The sequence below is a fragment of the Zingiber officinale genome, chromosome 1A, assembly GCF_018446385.1.
Source record: "Zingiber officinale cultivar Zhangliang chromosome 1A, Zo_v1.1, whole genome shotgun sequence".
Lineage (NCBI taxonomy): Eukaryota > Viridiplantae > Streptophyta > Magnoliopsida > Zingiberales > Zingiberaceae > Zingiber > Zingiber officinale.
The window spans coordinates 174,850,414-174,865,674 of NC_055987.1; positions in this window are offsets into that span (position 1 = coordinate 174,850,414).

A 15,261-nucleotide genomic window follows, 5' to 3' on the forward strand; every position below is an offset into this window, starting at 1 on the left:
TCCCGTCATTGACTTGGTGGTGTATCCGTCTTAGGGGGAGGATTCCGATTTCCCTAAAATTATGGGTAAATGAGCACTTCTGATCTAAACTTAAATCGTGTTGTCAAACAACAAAAAGGGGGAGATTGTTGATACAGTCTGACCTGGATGTTGTTTTGCTGTTGACACTGATTTAAGTTTGTATCAGATATTTAACTCAGATTAATTACTAATCTAGGTTGACTTGGTTGACCTGATTGAGAAAGTCCAATGGAGATGGAGGCATGGAGAGTCCAAGCAGGGAGCTTGGCAGAGTGGAAAGTCCTGGGGATGTTAGGCGGTGGAAGGGCCTGGCGAGTGAAGGCAGGCAGTGGGAAAGTCCTAACTGGGATGTTAGGCAGTTGCAAGTCCTGGTGAGTGAAGCCAGGCAAGGGAAAATCCAGATGGATCAAGGGTGATCGGACATCTGGTGTTGAAAAGTCCAAGAAGGAAGCTTGGCATGCGAAGTCAGAGAGGGCTCGGTAGCTCATTCTCTAGGACCAGATGAAGTCGGAGAGAGCTAGGGAGCTCGTTCCTCCGGACTAGGTCGGAGAGGGCTCGGTAGCTAGCAAAGGCTGGATCGGTCGGCGAGACCGATCGGTGAAACTTGGACACACGGATCGGTGCGGACCGATCCGGTGGCTTTATACGATCGGTGCGCCGACCGATCGAATCGATGGCTGCGAGCGTTTCGACGGTGCAGACCGATCAGAATCGATCGAGCCCATCGTGATTTTACCGATCGGTGCGGACCGATCGAAATCAATCGATAGCCTCATCGAGATTTCATTGATCGATGCGGGGACCGATCAGTTAGTTCTTGATCGGCGGACCGATCGAAGCTGCGCACCTTGAAAGCGGCGCGATCGGTGCGGGACCGATCGATTAATTCTGATCGGTCCGCACCGATCGAGATGATCAAATCATGGATCGGCAGCACCGATCCACGATGACTTGTTTTGCATCGCTTTCTCTTATTGTTTCGATTCGCAATTGCTTTTACCTATTTCGTTTCTAACCATCTGCTGTAAGCTTTTTTTACAGGTTCTGATTACTTGATGTTGGATGAATTCAAATTGAGGATCATTAGTAGAAGGCGACGAAAAAGCTTTTGCTGTGTCTCGCTGCAGACAAACCAGTTTTGGTAGCAACGTCTCGTTTGCGATCTGCTGGCAGCCGTTTGGTCGAAATCAGCTTGACTTGTGCTGATAGGTTCAAGCTCAGAGGTACCGGTGGAAACGAGGATGCCATTGGTGGGTGCTAAGAATTAGAAGAATTGAATCTTTTCATGGTTCTACGTCTCTTGCGAGTTTGAGTGAGCATGGAGCATCATGGAAGAGAGGAGCTCTCTCTGAACAATGCTTTTGGTGCTTTGATAGAAAAATCAGAAAAACTCTCTGGAAGATTGAAGCAGTGTGCTTGTTCTTCGCTGATTGTGGCTGTGAGCTTCTTTTTGATCATTTCACTTGAGCCACTACTGTAAGTCTTGTGCTTAATTTCTTACTGCTGTTAAAGACTTTGTGGAGAGGTTACTCCACCGAGAAGGAGAATCCTTTAGCCGGATAGCTTCCGGGGTGTGATCTACCGAAAGATCAAGAGGATTCGTCCACCTTACGGACACGCCGAGGAGTAGGGGCAAGTTATCCCCGAACCTCGTAAATCTCTGAGTTAGTGTGCTGTGCTTTCTTGTTTTAGTTTTCTAATTCCGCTGTGCTAACAAAGTTCTTGAAGTAATTTGTGTTTAGTGTTTTTCAAAGAGGCTATTCACCCCCCTCTAGCCATCTAAGGTCCCAACAGAGTACCTATGCTCCTAAGCTCCTGCACACTTAGACACAAGGTTAGAAACACACAGGACCTATCTTAACTTGTTGATCACACCAAAATAACCTTGGGGTTTCAACAATCCCTGCTAACTAAGAAAACTTTTCTGAAAAGTTTTTGAGTTATTTATCTAAGGGTGCGTTTGATTCAAGTTATTATGTATAACCCTGGTTATGTGATTATCAAGTAATCACATAACCAAGGTTATAAGTAATAAAACATAACCAAATGTTGTTTGGTTCAATGTAGGTAATGCAACAAAAATTTGTTTGTTTGAAGAATTTTAATAAATAACCAGGTTAATATTTTACTATATTACCCTTAGTTACAAAACCAGCGATATATTATTATTATTTAAACTTTATGTTTTCTTAAATTTTTTTCTTTTTCACATGTTTTATGTATTTTTTTTATTTCTTTTATTTCTTTTCATTTTTTTATTTTTTTAATTTTTTGTTTTTAAAAATTTTTAAAAGGTTTTAAAAATTTTTTTACATTTTTTATTTTTTTATGTTTTTAAATTTTTTTTATATATTTTCTTTTTCCCTTTTTTATATATATATTTTTAATTTTTTTACATTTTTTTATTATTTTTTACATTTTAAAAATATTTTTTATTTTTTTCTATTTTCTATTTTTTATGTTTTTTATTTTTCCCTATTTTTTATTATTTTTAATTTGTTTTATGTTTTTTCCATTTTTAAATTTTTTTTATTTTTTTTAACATTTTTACTTTTTTTTAAAGTTTTTTTATTTTATTTTTTTCTTTACATATTTTATTTTTATCACATTTTTCTCTTATTTGAGGGTATTTTGGGTAAAAATATTTCGTTAAACCCGAAATCAAGAAAAACCTCAATTTTTCAAGGTTTTCCGATTCCGGGTTGCATGCCCCTTTTGTTGACGTGTCAGGCATGGAACATTACTCCGGAATCATCGATTACCTAAACCAAATAAGGTTTTCGTTGATAACCTTGGATAGATAACCAAGGTTATCAAGGAGAGCCCCGAACCAAACACATCCTAAATACAATTTTTAAAGAATTTTTAAATTATAAATATTGAAAAATATTTTCTTTTGTCAAAATGCGTGCTCTATACATTTTTTAAACATTTTTTAAGAAAATATTTCAAGATTTTCAAAATTATTTTAAGACTTTCAATTTCGATTTTTTTCTCTTAGACTTATGTTTAAGATTCACCAAATTTTGTAAGTCATTTTAACCTTATAAATTCAGAAATTTGTTTGTTAAACGACTTAAATTCTTGACAAGTTACCCTTAGACTTTTGAAGAACCTCATTTTTTTATATGATCAAAGAGGGAGAAGGGAAGATTAAGTCTAAGGGAGGTAGTTTAAACTTTTTCAAATTTTTACATTTTAATTGCAAATTTATTGCTTTTACTTTATGTTGATTTACCCTAACTTAACTTGGGTTGTTCACATCGAAAGAGAGAGATTGTTGGTACCCCAAGATAGTTTTGATGTGATCAAACAAGTTAGATTAGCTCCTGTTGTGTTTAACCCTGTGTCTAAGTATGCATGAACTTAGGAACACAGGAAGTCGAGTGAAAGACGCAGCTAGCGAGAAGGACGACATGCGAGAGAGTCGGCCGACTTAGTACGTTTGAGGGACGAGGTGCTGCGGAAGAGTACACCAACGGACGAGAAGGGAGTGTGCGGTGTTTCCGAGAGACAAGAAGTCGGAGCGGAAGATTGCTCGAGGAACAAAAAATGCAACTGTCCGAGGGACAAAAAGTTGTGGAAGAGTATGTTGGCGGACGAGAATGAAGCAAGCAGCGATTCCGAGGAAGGAGAAGCCGGAGTGGAAGTTTGCTCGAGAAGGTCTAAAATTGGGTTCGGGTGAGCCCTATTTCGGATGGCCGAAATCACTCAATCGAGCAGAGCCGGGGCAAAAGACCCGGACCGAAGCAAGCAAAGCCGAAACTGGAGGCCTGGAGAGAAAGTCAACAAAATGTTGACTTTCAACCTTCCGAGCGCCCAAAACTCGATTCCTAGTCATTTCGATGTGGCATTTGAGTATTACATTGGGGATAGAATTCTATCTTATTTCATACACCTGGAACGCTTCCAGGCGCCCCCAGCAAGGCTATATAAACAATCCTGTTCTCAGAAGCTAAAAAAGAACAAGAAATACTTAAGCAACACTTGTAGACGCTTTCATTTTTGTTTAGCTTCATTTTTTCTGTGCTTTCATTGCTGTAAAGAGACTTCTCCGCCTGCAAGAGAAATTAGTGTAACTTCACTGCCTTGGATTAACAATCTCTTCGCTTGTAACCAAGTAAACCCATGTGCCTCTGTCTTTTAGTCATTTTTGTATTTCTTATGTGGAAGTGTTATTTTAATCGAGTTATTTGTTCGAGAAAGATTTTCGTTTATTTAATTTGTGTAGGGGCTATTTAATTCACCCCCTCCCCCCCTCCCCCCCCCTCCCCCCTCTAGCCGGTTGCTAAGGGTCCTAACATTTTTGCATTCCTAGAAAGGCTGTAGGCGGCGAAATAGACGAAGACGGCGTAGAAAGAGGAGGGGTGAGAGTGGAATGAGACTCGGCTTCTGCCCGAGTGTCGTATTTATAGAGTATGATCGATCAACCGATAAGGGGTCGGTCGACCGATCCATTAAAAAAACTTGCATTTCTGACAAGTGGTTGGTGTTCGGTCGACCGAAGCTATGTTTCGATCGACCGATAAATTGAACAAGATACGATATAAATTAGGTTTTCAATTGACGAAACCTGTATTCGGTCGACCAAATAATTGAATATGATTTAATCTTTTGCGATAAATTTGTCATTTCGATCGATCGATCCCCGTGTTCGGTCGACCAAACCAATAATTATTTGGCTTTACGAGTTCAGGCCGTAATTCTGAGGAATCATTTGTTTGGTTGATTGAACAGGGCGTTCGATCGACTGATATGTTTTTTTTATTTATAATAATTTGATTCAATAATTTTAAGTCGATTTTTAAGTTGGATTAATATTTTTTATTTTAAATTTAATTTAGTTAAATTGACTTCAGTTTTAATTATTTTTAAAATTTAACTTTAAATTAAGTTTAAAATAAATTTAGATTTAGGTTTGAATTAATTTATGATTTAAATTATGGTTTAAGTTCAAGTTAATTAGGTTTAACTTTAATTAATTTTAAAATTTTAAGTTTAAGTTAATTGAATTTAATTTTAAGTTTTAATTAATTTTATTTTAAATTTTACATTTAAATTTAATCAGGTTTTAATTAAGTTTAAAATTTTAAGTTTAAGTTTTAATTAATTTTAGATTTTAAGATTTAAGTTTGAGTTTATTCGATTAGGTTAAATAAAGAGCCTAAAAAGAGGTTGTTGAACTCTTGTTAGATTTAAACTTAGCTTTGGGTTAATCAAGCAGACTTCTTAAGAATAAATTTTCAGTTCAGTGGCGAGACATATGACCTTCTTATGTATCAACGGTGGACCACTTGCTGAATATTTTTCAAAATATTTTTGCCCAAAAATCTTAATACTATGTTTTGGTCTAACTAGCCCATGTTTAATTGGGGTATCTTCGGCCATATCCACTAAGTCTAGTACATAAGGTAGAATACACAAGATTTATCCTAGACATGCCTTCGACAAAACTTCATTGACGTAATATCATCTTAATTCATTCCAATACTATGTTATTAGGGTTTGGTAAACCTTTTTAACTAAGCATTCTAAGCTAAGTAGAAAAATAAACCTAATCCTAAGCATGCATAGTAGATAAGTTAATTGAACCAATTTTCTATTTGCTCCCTTTGAGTCATACCTTAGATATGGTTTATCTAAGTAATAAATTTAACTCCTAGGGATTAAATATGGGTTTAGTTTGGTTAAACAATTTTTAGGGACCCATGCTTGGACTTGATTTCTAATATTTTGACTGATTAGAGATAAATACGGTTTGTTGGTTTTGTTATGGTTATAGCCAAGTCCCGATTTTGTACATGTCTCGTTGTGACCCAAGTACCATATTTAGACACTTGGATCTCAGCTTAAACTTTTTCAATATATTCTTGAGTCCTCGACTTGACCTTTCAAGTTGAAATTTTCTTTCTCGAGTCATGCAACTTGAGTTGAAGTTCCAACTTAAACTTCGTTAGCCGAATTACTCAAGTTAACTTGCTCCTTAAGGTGGTCAATTTCCTTAAGTAGTAAGTTATTTTATTTTTTGACTTTTGTTAATTTTTTAAACAGACATTTGACTACTTTAAGTAAATTCGACTTGGAATAAAATGTTATCATATCGAGACCTTCAGAAATGGATATGGATCTGTAGCTTCACTCTGACTCGGTGTCGGTCTCTGACTCATACTCTTCCTCGGACTCAGAATCTTTGTTTCTTGACATAAGGGCAAGATGGCTCGAGTGCTTCGGTTGTTTTGCATCAGACTTTTCGGAAGATGACTCATCCCACGTCGCGTTGAAGTCTTCTTTCTTCTTGTTGATTTTGAATTTTCCTCCCTTCTGTTAGGACATTCTTTTTTTAGATGCTCCTTTTTGTTGCATCCATAACAAATCATTTCTGATTTGTTTTGTATCTGATTGACTGGTGTTTTCATGGTGCTCCTTTTAAATTTCTTCATTGTTAGTAGTTTTCCAACTATGTTGACCAGCTCCTCTTCATTGGTTGAGTATGAGTCAGACTCACTTTTTGGTTCCTTCTTGGCCCTGATCTTGGTTTCTTTACTTGATCCTGCATACAAAGCAATTCCTTTCTCAACTTGACTCAAGTTAGACTGTTCATGTAATTTTAATTCACAAAATAGTTCATTGAATTTAAGAATTGAAAGATCCCTTAAAACGTTGGATGCATCTATTATCGATGCCCACAAAATATTTCTTGGGAAGGCGTTTAGTGCGCACTTTATTGTCTCGTGATTCTCCAGGTTGTGTCAGATTAAATGTAGGCCATTGAGAATGTCTTTTAGTCGAGCGTGTAGTTACATGGACGTCTCTCTGAGAAGTATTTTAATATTAAACAAATTATTTAATAACAAATCCCTTTTGTTTACCTTAGTTTCGTCGGTTCCTTCGTGCAACTTTACCAGATGATTCCAGAGTTTTTTTGCATTTTCATAGGACCCGACTTGATTCAGTTCCTCTATCATTATGCCGCATTGAATGGTGTTAATTGCTTTGTAGTTTAGTTGCACCTTCTTGATCATCGGAGGAGTCCAGTCTTTTGGTTCTACCGACTTTCCATCTACCATCAGGGGAGTGTATCCTTTGAGTATGGTGAACCAAAGTTCAATGTCGAACTTGAGGTATCACTCCATTCTGTTCTTCCAGTAGCTGAAATTTTCTACTTTGAACAATGGAGGGTGGACTGTGTTGTATCCTTCTTGGTAGGAGTTTGTCATATTTGCTATCAAAGAAAAAGGAAAAGTAGATTTCCAAGACTCTCGTCTTGGGATTAGTAGTGCGGGATAAAAGGATTAAGAACAAAAAAAAATCTTTTTAAGAAGAAGAGAAAAAGTTTTTAAAATTGTTTTGAAAAATGATTAAGTATTTTCAGAGCTACCAGGCTTTGATACAAATTGAAAGATCGATAGAAAGCGATAGAGGGGCGGCGACGCGAATATCACTCTTTAAAAACTTTTCTTTTCGTATTGTAAAACCAATCAAAGTAAGTAGCGGAAATTAAAATAGACGACTCAGGTTGTGTTACGTTTCTGCAAGTGTACGGATACGTTGTTAGTAATAAAAGATATCGAACTACAAAAACTGATTATAAACACTAGCGAGCGCTCACGTAGAATTAGCTAAACTATCGATTATTGGAAGTCAACTATATAGAAAGAAGGAAGAAACTTAGATGAAGGAAAAGAGAACCAGAGTAAGTGTTGAATATATCGATTTGGGGAATGTTCTAGGAGTTTGATTTCATTGTGGTATTTACTAATGTATCATGGTCTACCAATTTCCTACCTTCAATTAGCATGTACATATAAGAAGTTAGATTTATTATACCTAAGTATTTAATATAGATGATTCCTATGAAATCCGAAAACGGTTAACCCCTGTCACTAGGGCACCTCGGTTGTAGATCACAGGAATACATGTCTAGTAAATAACAGTAAAGATAAAGATAGAAATTAGGTACGATTTTCTACTTCTTTATGGAGGAATTATTTCTCCTTTCAAGAGAATGTCCTAGACGTCCGTAAGCGGGTTACCCCTATCACTAGGGCCCCTTGGGTATACAATCTAGGACACTCTTTCTACGACCCTACACAAACATTCAATCTAACATTGCAATAAAATGCAAACACATCTCATTCACATTAGAACGAATAGATACAAAGCAAATTAATATCATGTAGATAGATAAAAGGCATAACCATGAGTTTTTACATCATAACACAACCACAATTACTCTCTTGTCCTAGAACAATGAATCTACTTCATAGAGGAAAGAAAAGAATCCAAAGACATCGAGAAATAAAGCAATCAAAACCCAAGGAAAAAGAGGGAGAAGAAGGTTTATCCAATGACGTCAAGTAATCCTTGGATTCAATACTTCACTTCCGGAGTTGATGGGATGGTGGAATCTGTCTCGTATCGTCGAACGACAGTCGAGGACGACGTGGAACGACACAAGAATAATTCTCCCAAGGTTGGCGGCTCCCCCCCTCTTTTCCGAGAAGGGGTAAAAGAACCCTTTTTATAGGGTAGGGCACGGGCATGTGCCATGGTCGTGTGAAATCCACACGGCCAGTGTTGCCTTGGCTTTGGGTCAAGTGACACGCCCGTGTGGGATTATACGGTCATGTTCCTCTCTGGCTCTAGAAATGTTGCACGGTAGTGTGAGATCACACGACCTGTGCGCTTCTTCGGCTCTGGATGTGTTGCACGACCATGTGGGTTCACACGGCTATGGACTTTCTCCTCTTCTGGACCGGCCACACGGCCATGTAAGGTCACACGGCCGATGCCAGTAGCCTTCTCTTTGCTCTCCAGTTTGTTGACGATCGTCGTTTTCGCTCTGAAAGTGATTCCTGTCAACATAAATGCACACAAAGAGCATATCTCCGACAAATAAGAGTAATATTGCTGAAAATACGACAAGAAGTATAAAAATGCATAAATCAATCATGAGTAAAATACGTGATTGTGCGTCAAAACATGTATAAAAGAGTATAAGATTTACGCACATCATGTGATTACTTGGTTCAGAGGCTACGTCGACTTCTACTCCAAGACCCGCGATCCTTGACCGCACCCTTGGACAATCCACTATGATTCTTCTTTCCAAACTCTTCGGAAAGAAGCAATGCGTACAAATGCAAATAGAAGATAGTAACAACCTACTATCTTCTTTTCAATTCAAGTACAAAGCAAGCTTAAATAGATATACCGACAAAAGTGGAAGACGAAACTCAGTCGGCATTTGAACAACGCAGCAGTTTGCTTGAAGATGAGTAGCAAAGTAGTAGCACGAGCAGCTTTGCACAGAGATAAACTGGTGAAATTGATTCGTATATGAGCCTCGGACCTCGAGCTCCTTTTTATAAGAATGTCAACGATTGGTCAACCGATCCTTGTGTTCGGTCGACCAAAGCCGCTTCCTTCCTTCTTTGCTAAGATTCGATTTTCGGGCATTGATGACATTTAATGGTTCGGTCGACCGATCACCTTGTTCGGTTGACCGAACAGTGAATTTCCCTGTTCGCCGAGATTCACACTTAATACTTCATTAATGTAGTGATCGTTCGATCGACCGATCTCCACGTTCGGTCGACCGATCAGCCTACTTCCTTCTTTGCTTTGGGTCGAGTCTTCTGTCTGGCATGTCATCATTGTTCGGTTGACCGATTTGCTGGTTCGGTTGACTGATCATGCTTTGACTTGACTTTCCCTTATTATGATCTAGTTTGATTTCTGATCCGAATCAACTTGGTTCGGTCGACCGATCCTGGGGTTCGGTCGACCGATCCTGGGGTTCGTTCGATCGATAAACTTAGGTTCCTGCAACATAGAGTTAGAACGAAAGCTTCTACAAAATAGAGTTAGCATAGTAATAGTAAGATGCATGAGTAGTAACTGATAGTAACTCTGTCTTGATCTCAACTTGGAAACCTTCCCGGTTTCTTTAGTTGGATCAGTGACCTAGGGTTTGTTTCTTCCTGGAACACGATTTCACTATTGCTACTCCAGTTACTTACCTCAACCTACCTGCCAAACCTTGGTCCTACAGACCTGTTTGGACTTTGTCGGTTAGCATTGGATCGACCACCCAGGACTTTCCCTCGATTTTCGATCCTCTAAACCTATCAAGCTTCTAATTCTCTCGACCCACTTGGTCTTTCCGCTTGATTTCCACGATCTGCTAAGTCTTTTCTGCCTAGTCGCGACTAGGGCTTTCCCGATTGAGAAAACAACCTGCACACTCAGTCAACTTGTTAGATCACAACAAGACTTAACTTAAACCTTTGACAATATCAAAACTCAAGTTTGATTCTGGTGCACCCTGCACCAACAATAATTTTCTTGACGTAAAAAGTATTGGGTGGATCAAATCAACAGGTGAATAAAAAGTAATGAGTATAGATACACCTAAAATAGGTGAACAAAAATGAGTGTCTCTAAATGCACTCAACTCACACCAAAATGAGACAAACATAACTAACATTAGTCAACAATCAAATATAATGGTATACAAACAAGATATTAATCTATGCAAGTTCGACCACAAGAAATAGATGTTCTATAGATTAATTCAACACTTATTAATTATAAAAGAAATTAAACGCCTTGACTAACCAAAGAAATTCAAGGTCCTAGCTCACTGGTAGACTAACCAGCCAGCCACAGCGGCTAACCAGTTGTAACAACCCAAATTTCCTCGTTCTGAATCCTAATAGTAATTAAAAATATTTAGAGATGCTTTAAAAATATTCTAGAGATTTTTAGAAATTTTTAGAGTATTTTTATGTAATTTTTGGAGTTCGTTTGATATTTTTACCAAAAGAAACAAGTTGCAAAATAAAGAGGTTGAGCCGAGGTTCGAATCAGAGACCTCCGATTAAGCAAAGCCTTAAGTTGTCTCGGATGGCCAGGAACCCAGTAGGGCCGTGCTGATTAAACATATAGCGAAATAAACTTAAGCAGTAATAGAAAACAGAAAATATTAAGTATAAAAGAGTTTCGGCCAAGATTCGAACCCGCGACCTCCGACCCGGTCCAAGACTTAAGCGAAGCACGATGGCCAAGCGCCCAAGCAGGCCGTGCTGAGCAAATATCGGGCAAAATTTATTTAAGCAATAGTTTGTAACAGAATACTTGAGTTATAAAGGGAGAACTTAGGGATTAATTTTTTCGAAAACCTAAACCTCTCCTCTCCTTTTCCCTGCACGCGTGCGGCGTTTTCTCCCTGGCCGAGAGCAATGAAGAAACTAGGGTTTCTTCTTCGGTGACCGGCCAAGGCTTGGTTTCGAGGAACTTCCGCGGATTCGTGAGCACCTTGTCAAGGAGGACGCGCGGACACGAAGGGAACGCCGAAATCGCGAGCTTCTCCGAAACCCTAGGATCTTTTCTTCTGCTGTAAGTACAAGAAAGTAAGTGCTCCCTCACCTGCAGTAGAGTAGTTCCGGATTCTTGTTCTTCTTGTTTTCGAATTTTGCCGTGAAGATTTTGGTTTAGGGCTTGCTGCCGTGAGATTCAAAGAAAGGACATGAAAGGGATTAGTATGTTGAGCATGTAGGTTTCGGCAATTTGGTTTCTTTTGTTCCTTGTCGTGGTACTGAACATGAAGAAGGATTGTTGTTTTGTTGGGTTCCAGTAGCAAATTCTATACTACTTGCAATTGTATACACTACTATGTGTTTATTGGTTTCTCCAGGCTTTGGATTTAGTATTTTAGTTGTTGAGTTAGATTTTCTGTTTGTGACCTTGAGGAGCATGTTCGGACCATATGAAAACTAGTAATGTTCTATTTTTGTTGTTGTCGTGGCACTGGGCATGAGCAACAAACATGGTTCTAGATTTCCAGTAGCAATGTTTCCTTACTAGTTGCATTTTGGTCTTCCTTGCCGTGGTACAATGCATGCAGAATAGTTGCATTTTGGGTTCCTTTTGGTTTCCTTGCTGTGGTACTGAACAGGAGAAGTTATGTGTGGCACTTTGGTTTTTTTTGTTTCCTTGCCGTGGCATTGAACATGAAGAAGGATTATTGTTTTTGGTTCTTTTTAGTATGAGATAGTTCCATGTTTTTAGGTTGCTTGTGACCTTAAACAGATTTAGTTTTGGTGTAGAAATATTGAGCATGAACATTCTTGCTGTTGGTTTCGGTTGTGCTATACAATGAACAAGAACAGTCCATTAATCCTATACCATCTTTAGAGCTTATAGTGCAGAATTTTGATTAGCATAGTATGCAGAATTTTGTTAGCTTAGTATGCAGAATTTTGATTAGCATAGTATGCAGAATTTTGTTAACAAAGTATGCAGAATTTTGATTAGCATAGTATGCAGTTTTTCTTTTGTTAAAGCTTCGAATGCAGATTTTTGTTTAAGCATTTCAATGTTAGAATTTGTTTAAACATATCAATTTTGAAATAAGCATTATTTTATTAGAAGTATTAACAAGTATAAGTATTTTACTTGAGAAGGTTAGTACCCGACTTCCGAGGTTGTCGTTAAACAAATCCAGGTGACCGTTTCCGAGGTCTCGGCCCTGGTAAGACCGAGGTCTTTACCCTCATAGGACTGGTGGCTCGCTACCCCAGTTTCTATTAGGGAGCGCGCATTTGGTACTAAGTCTGGGCCTAAGAAAGAATTGATTATTATTTTGAAGTATAAAAGTATAAGATTTTAAACAAGTGAAATAAACTTCACATGAGTTTAAAGTTCAGCAAGTTTAGTTTCTGATATGCTAGCATGTTGTTTATATTTTCATACTGTTGTTAGATGAGCATGAGCAACCTTACATGTTTAGCATTTCAGTATGTTTGATTCTTTTGCTATTAGATGAGCATGTGTAGTATTTCCTTTAAAGCATTCAGTTTTAGATTTCTTCCAGTTATATGCATATTCGAGTTTTGTGAGTTAGATAGCGCTTACTAAGCAATTTTGCTTATAGTTGCATTTTCCTCTTACTGCAGATAAAGGAAAGGAAAAGTTATAGCAAAGGAAGGCGACAAGGAGATGCAGATGGATGTGTGATGTTTGGACTATAGAAGCCTTGAGACTCAGTTTAGAAATTTATTAAGATTGCTTTGTATTTAGACTATTGAAATTGTTTATTCATGTTGATGATTTTATTATCAGAGTGACTTTATGTATTTAGAATTCTTTCTTTTAATTGTCATGTACAATAGTTCCATTGCTTGAGTTATAGTATTATTGCATGCATGTTCAGATTGATACGTAGTGTTAGTTGTGTACATATGCTTGTGAATATGATATGATGAGTTGATTAAGTTTTCTGCTGTCACTAATTACATGTTTAGAGAGTTTTATGTATTGATATTTGCATGTGAACAACTCTAATTATGTTAAGTTAGTAGTCCAGTAACGCTCCACCCTCACAGACTAGTAGTGAGGAGGGTGGGGTGTTACACCAGTTGCCCAACCAACTAGCCTCAGTGACCAACAACCACAACGACTAACCTCAGTGTGGCTAGCCTCAAGGGTGAGGTGGCCATATCTGGCTGGTGAGGAGAGGGGAGCTGTGGGGTGGGGGGTCGGGATAATTTTCTAAGTTAGGGCTTTTGGCAATGAATTAAAATTTGTTGCCTAATTAGTGACGAGTTTAGGATTTGTCGTCAAATTTAAACATCTTCTCCCTGCCTAGGCTCTCAAATTTGGTGATGAATCTAGGATTCATCGCTAAATTGGTGACGAATCTAAGATTCATCACCAATTAACACATATAATCGATTAACACAATCGATTGGTAGACCTTATTCGGGATAACAGAATGATCCAGAATTAATTAGACAATTAATTGGGGGCAAATCTGCGACTTTTCTTGACAACCAGCTTCATAATCGATTAAGTCAATCAATTAGCAAAATCGAATCAGCGACAAATCCACAATTCATCGTCAAATTTGAGCTCCTAGCTTGACGAAGATATTTCATTATGACGAATCTTGGTTTTGTTGCCAATTTGGCGACAAATCCATAATTCATTACCAAATTGGTGACGAATTATGGATTCGTCACCAAATTTGAGATCCTATGCAGTTTTGCATTATCTTTAAATTTGATAATGAATCCAAAGTTCGTTGCCAATATGACGATGAATCTAGAATTCATCCCCAATTAGCATATATAATCGATTAGTGCAATCGATTGGCAGCCCTTATTTGGGATCATATAATGACCCATAATTGATTGGCTTGCACCGACCAATCGATTGTGGCAAATTTGTGACTTTTCCTGACAATAAGCTTCATAATCGATTAAGTCAATCGATTAGTGAAATCAAATTAGCAACAAATTTAGGATTCATCCCTAAATTTGAGCTCCCAGTTTGGTGAATATCTTTTAATTTGACAACGAATTATGGATTTATCGCTAAATTTGAGATCTCGTGCCAGTTTAATTCATCTTTAAATTTGATGACGAAATTAGTGATAAGTTTATTTTTAGTAATGAATTTTGTGATGAAATATATTTATTGCTACTTTAAGGACAATTTTTTTAACAAATATAGTTAATAATTTGTGGATTACTTTGTTTGTCCTAAATTTTTTTGTTAATTTGTGACCAATTATTTTGAGTCCGGATCCTCTGAACCGCTTTTTGCGATCCAAGGGATGTTCCCTAAGTATTCATTGGCGGGGATGAATGGTCCCCATCGATTTTATAAGTGGGGACCATGTATTCCACCAATGGATACTTAGGGACAATCTCTTGGATCGCAAAAAGCTGTCCAGAGGATCTACCCTTAATTATTTTTGAATATAAAATTCATCACTAAATTAGTGTTTTTTTAATGAAAAAATGGGGAAGAAAAAAAAAGAAAAGAAAGAGGTGTGGATTAATTAATTAATTAAATTAAAATTGATAATAGGAAAAGTTTTGATTGATTGAGAATAATTTTAATTCATTAAATGAGAATTAGAAAGATAATTAAAATGTGAAGTTATTAAGAGGTAAATGGTAAATAATTTAATAATAATTAAATTATTTAAATTGACTAAATTATTTGTTTAATTTAAATAATGTTGAGTATTGATTACTGTCATTTAGGATTGTATTAAAATATTAATTTTTATAGATTCAAGTTGCTCGGTAGTAAATAAATGCTTAGACTAATTTTGCACATATAGGCGACTCAATTTGTTTTTTTTTTTATCTCCTTAAATGTTTTTTATGTATGAATAAATAATGATTATATATATCATTATTTAAAAAGTATATAATTGATGTTAAA